Here is a 6,524-nt window from a genome sequence, read left to right on the forward strand (position 1 = left end):
AAAAAAAAAAAAAAAAAAAAAAAAAAAAAATATATATATATATATATATATATATACACATATAAATAAAAAATATGAAATCTTTTCATTTTAGAATGCTGGCTCACATTTTTTTTTAAGATTCTGTGTGGGCCCAACATATCTGTGGACTGGATATGGCCCAGTAGCTGCCATTTGGGGCTCTGTATTGATTCGATTTGCATGAAAATGTCCATTGTACTTAACTCTGCCTGAAATGCAAAATTTGGGGAATCCAAAATTAGAGTTAAAAGGCAAATAGGCGCCGGGCACAGTGGCTCAAGCCTGTAATCCCAGCACTTTGGGAGGCCGAGACGGGCGGATCATGAGGTCAGGAGATCGAGACCATCCTGGCTAACACAATGAAACGCCGTCTCTACTAAAAATACAAAAACTAGCCGGGCGAGGTGGCGGGCGCCTGTAGTCCCAGCTACTTGGGAGGCTGAGGCAGGAGAATGGCGTAGACCCGGGAGGCGGAGCTTGCAGTGAGCAGAGATCCGGCCACTGCACTCCAGCCCGGGTGACAGAGCGAGACACCGCCCAAAAAAAAAAAAAAAAAAAAAAAAAGGCAAATAGGTTTAGTCAAGAGCTGTTATCAAGAAAAAGCCTTCAAAGTACTGAATTTGTTTGGCTTGTTAGTCGGGCACTGAAACCGGAGAAGATCACAAACTGGTTTTGAATGGGTCACAGTGTCCAAGTAGTTACTTAACCAGGAAAATGAACTGGAGGAAACTCTCAAGTTCCACTTTCAACATGTTTCACGTGTGAGATGGAAATGATATGCATGGCAGCCATGCTAACGCCGCTGGATCTCCTGCTGGGGGGAGCGTGATAGATGGTCACCACGAAGCTGCCTTTCTGGGTCCAACACCACAGCTACAGGGAGGCTGCACTTCCTGCCAGCTGCTCCAACCAGTGACTGAGCACAAAAGAGGGACAACACCAATAGTCCACTTTGGCTCCAGGATTCTTTACCAGCCTGGCCAAACCTTTCTTGTAACCTCACTGCAGTCTCAGGCTCCTCCAAACCAGTCCTCTTTCCTTCTCTCCTTCCATTTATTTATTTATTTGTTTGTTTATTTATTTATTTATTTTATTTATTTAGAGATGAAGTCTTGCTCTGTTGCCCAGAATGGAGTGCAGTGGCACAGTCTCGGTTCACTGCAATCTCCACCTTCGGGTTCAAGCGATCTTCCTGCCTCAGCCTCCTGAGGAGCTGGGATTACAGGCACCCGCCACCACACCTGGCTAATTTTTGTATTTTTAGTAGAGACAGGGTTTTGCCACGTTGGCCAGGCTGGTCTCGAACTCCTGACCTCAGGTGATCCACCCTCCTCAGCCTCCTAAAGTGCTGAGATTACAGGCATGAGCCACTGCGCCCGGCCTCCTTCTCTCCTTCCTGGCACAGATGTCAGAACTCCTCTCCCCGCTTTCTCTGGCCCCCTCCTTTATCCTTCACAGGTGTGTCGCTCGTAAATTTCTTGCACATCTAATGCCATCTTGGCATCTGCTTCTCAACAGACCCCCAACTAGCACATGAAGCTGATGACAGCAGCAGCGTGTCTAGGGGCTAACTCTGTGCACATATCTGAGAGTAGAACTAGAGTCTCTGGCAAGAATAATAATCATGGCTAAATTTATTGAGCACACACTGTGTTCTAGGACCATGTATTTCAGCCCTGCGTGGGTTGTCGCCACAAAAGTCCGAAGGTGGGTGGTGAATTGCTGCTTTCCTGATTTTACAGATGTGGAACTAGGCTAAATAACTTGCTTATCTTCCCACAGGTGGTAGGCAGTGATTCAAACCCAAGCTGGTCTGGCTCTAAAGCCCAGCCACTCCTACATCAAATATCTGTATCCTCCCTTCCCAATTTTTACTACCTTCAACTATCGCCACACGCTATCCTCATGACTTTTATTACTTATGAGTAGCACTCATACAATTATTTACTTCCTATTTTTCTTTAAATTAATTGATTTTGAAACCTTGAACATGTTTATTTTAAAGGGAAACACAGCAGCCCTAAGGTAGGTAGACTGCTATCCCTCACCATACACTTAAGGTAATCCTAAAGATAATTACCATAAAGAGAAAGCGATATTGGCAAATTTTATTTAGACAATATTATAACGTTTAACTAGACACTATATCTAACTAAAGACTAATTCCAAGGTCTGCGCTCACTTTGGTTCTGTTATGTATAAAGGGAGATAAGTAGATGTTAGGTGTTAAAGATAGCTTCAAACGGAGACTTTTTTCTTGACAAAACCAGAAAGATTGAAAACACTTGAAAAGGGACTAACTTTCTCAGTGTGTGACTCAATGCTCTTGATCCCTTGTATCCCTAAAATCCTCTTGACGGGGTACATTTTGGGAAATAACGACCGATATGAATATGGGGAATGCTCATTTGAATAAGGAGAAAATGTACAGAATTGTCCCAAAAGAAAATAAAATCAATTTCATCACTCTCCAACCTCAACTGCTTCTCCATAACACAACTGTGCACTCTGGTTTATCTGGAGGGTGCAATCTTTTTAAAAGTAAAACAAACCGGAGCCGGCAGCACAAGTGAACCCTGCCTTTTTGGCAGGTGTATCCGGTAGAGAAACAAAACACCGCTCTGTGGTTAGGCTACTGGTGCGCTGGAGTTCAGCACATTCACAAATCAGCCTGTCTGGGAGGGGGCTCAACCACACACATAGACCTGGGGCCTTTGTAAAAACCTCCCAGCCTCTTTGGGTTCGGAAGACAGTGCTGATCCGGGGTTGAGCAACAGCGACAGGCAAGTGTGGGCCACCCCACCTGCCTGCCTCTGCACTGGGCCCTTTCCGGCCCCAGCCATCATGTTACTTATACAGACAATGGATAAAATCCTACTGCACAGATTGCAGAGCTTGGCTGCAGTATGGACACATTTCAGGAAGTCACACCCCACTGTCCAGGGTTTAACCCCAAAAGACAAGACCAATATCTAGTCACTCTGTGAATTAGACAGTGTTTTGAGTCCCATAAGAAGGTGGAGACGGTTTCTTCCCAACCCTCCTTTCTGCCTCTGTGTTCCTCAGTCAGTTTCCATGATGTATCATCTGCATTTGGATTGGTGAGTGGCTGGCAGATTTAATTGGCTCTGGAAGTAGAGAAAGGACTGGGATGCCATGTAGAGAAGTGTTTCCTCCGTTCATCCTCAAGAAGTTCCAGTCTAGGCCAGGCACGGTGGCACATGCCTATAATCCCAGTACTTTGGGAGGCTGAGGTCAGGAGTTCGAGACCAGCCTGGCCAACATTGTGAAACCCCATCTCTAATAAAAATAAAATAAATAAATAAATAAATTAGCCAGGCATGGTGGCGGGCACCTATAATCCCAACTACCTGGGAGACTGAGGGAGGAAAATCACCTGAACCCAGGAGGCAGAGGTTGCAGTGAGTCCAGATCATGCCACTGCACTCCAGCCTAGGCGACAGAGTGAGACTTGGTCTCAAAAAAAAGGTCCCAGTCTTGTGCCCATTTTACAGATGGGAACTCAGAGACTGAAGTGAGTCACTGAATGCCGAGATCTGACAGCAGGTCTCTGGTAGTTCCTCATGCTGTATTTCCTTAGACCTCTTCATTTCTGGCATATTATTCTTTTGAGTAAATCACCACTCCCACCTGACATAAATCGTAAAGAAGGAGAAATAATTAATACTTGCCAAGTGCTAAACACATTAAATGGCCCCTCCCATTTAATGCTAAAACCCCATGGGGTTGAGATATATATATGTTTATCGTCCCCCCTCTACCAATGAGGAAATTGAAATACAAAGAGGTTGTCAAAGATTGCCCAAAGCGAGGAATCAAGCCCAAGTAGTCTGACCTCAATGTTCAAACTCAAAACCACAACGCTGCTGTCTGAGGCAAATATACCTGCATTCAAATCCAGGCTCTATCTGCTAGTAGAGATGTGTGTCTTGGGCAAATCGCTTGACCATTCTGGCCAGATGGTCACTTTACATATGACCATCTTCTCACATGTAAAGTGAGGATAAAAATATTCCTTACCACTTAAGGCTAGTAAGAAGAGAAGTTAAATTAGGTAATGCAGGTAACATGCTTTGCTTGGTGTCTCGCGTGCAGGAGGAACTCAATAAATGATAAGTGTTATTAACAACATCATCACATCCCAAAGGATCAGCCACAGAGAGGTGGCTGATCTGGGCAGGCAAAGCCCACAAGACAGAGTAAAACTCATCCTTCTCACGTGGCCTTTCCCCTTCAAAGCTGCATGCCCCATGCATGTGCGGTGGGGGGACCCACAAAACACTTTGAGAGCCATCAAGGATGTCTGGAGACAGTGACAAAACCCAGGAGATAGATGGCATCATAAACCTCTGAGAACCAGTCAGTGTGCTGAAGATCTGTGTTGCCCCAGGACATTTCAGAGAATGAGTTCACTGTGAGGAGTGAACTGAGGAATGCCCACTCCTTGACGAGAACCATTAAGTCTGCAGAAATTCTACATATGATGGTTATAAAACAGGTCTCAAAGTTCTTTGACTCTGCCTCCATCGAGAGGTGCAGCCCAATTCCCTTACCCTTGAATATGGGCTGGGCTTAGTGACACTGGGTGACTTCCAAAGCTACATTACAAAGGATATTTTAGCTTGGCTACATCTCAGGATGCTTGCTTTTCAATTCTGGCTCCCGTGGTAGGAGGAGGCTCAGGTGACAATGGAGAGGTCGGGTATAGGTGTTCTGGTCCTCAGCCCCAGTTGAAGTCCTAGTGAACAGCCAGCCTTTGGAATGACCCCAGCCTCAGTCACCATCTGACTGCACCTCATGAGAGGCTCCAAGTGAGAACCACCTCCTGAACCGAATCAATAAGAAGTAATTATTGTGTTATGCCTATAAGTTTGGAGTTGTTTGTTATACTGCAATAAACACAACACTTATTTTTATTAATTTATTTTAAAATAGGCTGGGTGCAGTGGCTTATGCCTATAATCTCAACACTTTGGGAGGCCAAGGCGGGAGGATCACTTGAGCCTAGGAGTTTGAGACCACCTGAACAACATAGAGAGAACCCCATCTCTAGAAAAAGAAATTAGCCAGGCGTGGTGACACACACCTGTGGTCCCAGCTACTCAGGAGGCTGAAGCAGGAGGCTTGCTTGAGCCCAGAGACTTGAGGCTACAGTAAGCCATGATGGCACCACGGCACCCTAGCCTGGGCAATAGAGCAAGACCTTTTCTCTTAATAAATTAAGTAAAAGAAATAAAAATAACTGTAATAAGAACTAGAAATAGGAGTCACTTTATGATTTCTCCTGAGGAAAGTGGTGAGGTAGCCTTCCATTGGAATTAGCCTGAGAAGTATACTTTAGCTCCCTAAGCCATCAAAACTAGGAAAGCTTTGTCATGGATTAACCCTTGAAGGCCTCTTTGAAGCAGGACTGGGGCCAAGAGAGAAACAGAGCCTGATCCCTAGGCAGGTGCAGCATGTCAGGCTGTAAATATTAACGCAGAGGTTGTCAGCAAACCATCAGGCAACACCAAGTGTTTTCCAGGAGTGTTAGCAAAGTTATTGGCCCTTGACACTTGTGGAAGTGAAAATTGCAACCCTCAGCAGCTTCAAAAAACGGGTATTGAGATAAACGTTCAGACATATTAATACGGTTTGTCTCTGTGTCCCCATCCAGGTCTCGTCTTAAATTGTAATCTGCATAATCTCTACATGTTGAGGAAAGGACCAAGTGGGAGGTGATTGGATCATAGAGGTGGATGCCCCTAAGCTGTTCTCGTGATAGTGAGTGAGTTCTTACAAGATCTGATAGTTCTATGAGGCAGTTTTCCCTGCTTTTGCTCACTTTCTCTTTCCTGCCACCCTGTAAAGAAAGTCTTTGCTTCCCCTTCCTCTTCTGCCATGATTGTAAGTTTCCTGAGGCCTCCCCAGCCATGTGGAACTGTAAGTCAATTAAACCTCTTTTCTTATAAACTACCCAGTCTCAAGCAGTTCTTTATAGCAGTATGAAAACACACTAATACACATACAAACATACATGCACACAGGGCTCTACTATCTTGCTAACTGTGACTTGAACAAATTATGTAAGCTTTCTTTGTTTGGGTTTTTTCGTGTCTAAAGTGGAGATAATAATACTTCCCTCACAGTAGTGTTGAAATGTAAATAAACTTCAAATAGTAAGAGCAATAGAATAGAGCATGCTCAATGAATATAAGTTACAAAAATAATCCACACATATATGTACACAGGTAAAAAAGAGACTGAAGGCCAGGTGCTGAGGCTCAAGCCTGTAATCGCAGCACTTTAGGAGGCCAAGGTAGGAGGATCACTTGAGCCCAAAAGTTTGAGATCGGCTTGGGCAATATAACAAGATGCCATCTCTACAAAAAAAAAAATTGGTTTTAATTAGCCAGGTATAGTGGCACAGCTACTTGGAGGCTGAGGAAGGAGGATCACTTGAGCCCAGGAGGTTGAGGGTGCACTACAAAACAAACAATGAG

At 44.5% G+C, this 6,524-nt stretch overlaps 1 long non-coding RNA gene across 1 annotated transcript in view; it reads left to right on the forward strand.

Moving 5' to 3' along the window:
* The window catches only part of LOC116418751, a 9,446-nt gene extending 3,687 nt beyond the window's left edge, over positions 1–5,759 (forward strand). Inside the window, exon 4 of the long non-coding RNA XR_004228890.1 lies at positions 5,699–5,759. This is a non-coding gene — a long non-coding RNA (uncharacterized LOC116418751). The remainder of the gene's footprint in view (positions 1–5,698) is intronic.
* Positions 5,760–6,524: the final 765 nt, after the last annotated feature.

This window comes from Piliocolobus tephrosceles, chromosome 3 (genome assembly GCF_002776525.5).
Source record: "Piliocolobus tephrosceles isolate RC106 chromosome 3, ASM277652v3, whole genome shotgun sequence".
Taxonomy (NCBI): Eukaryota; Metazoa; Chordata; class Mammalia; order Primates; family Cercopithecidae; genus Piliocolobus; species Piliocolobus tephrosceles.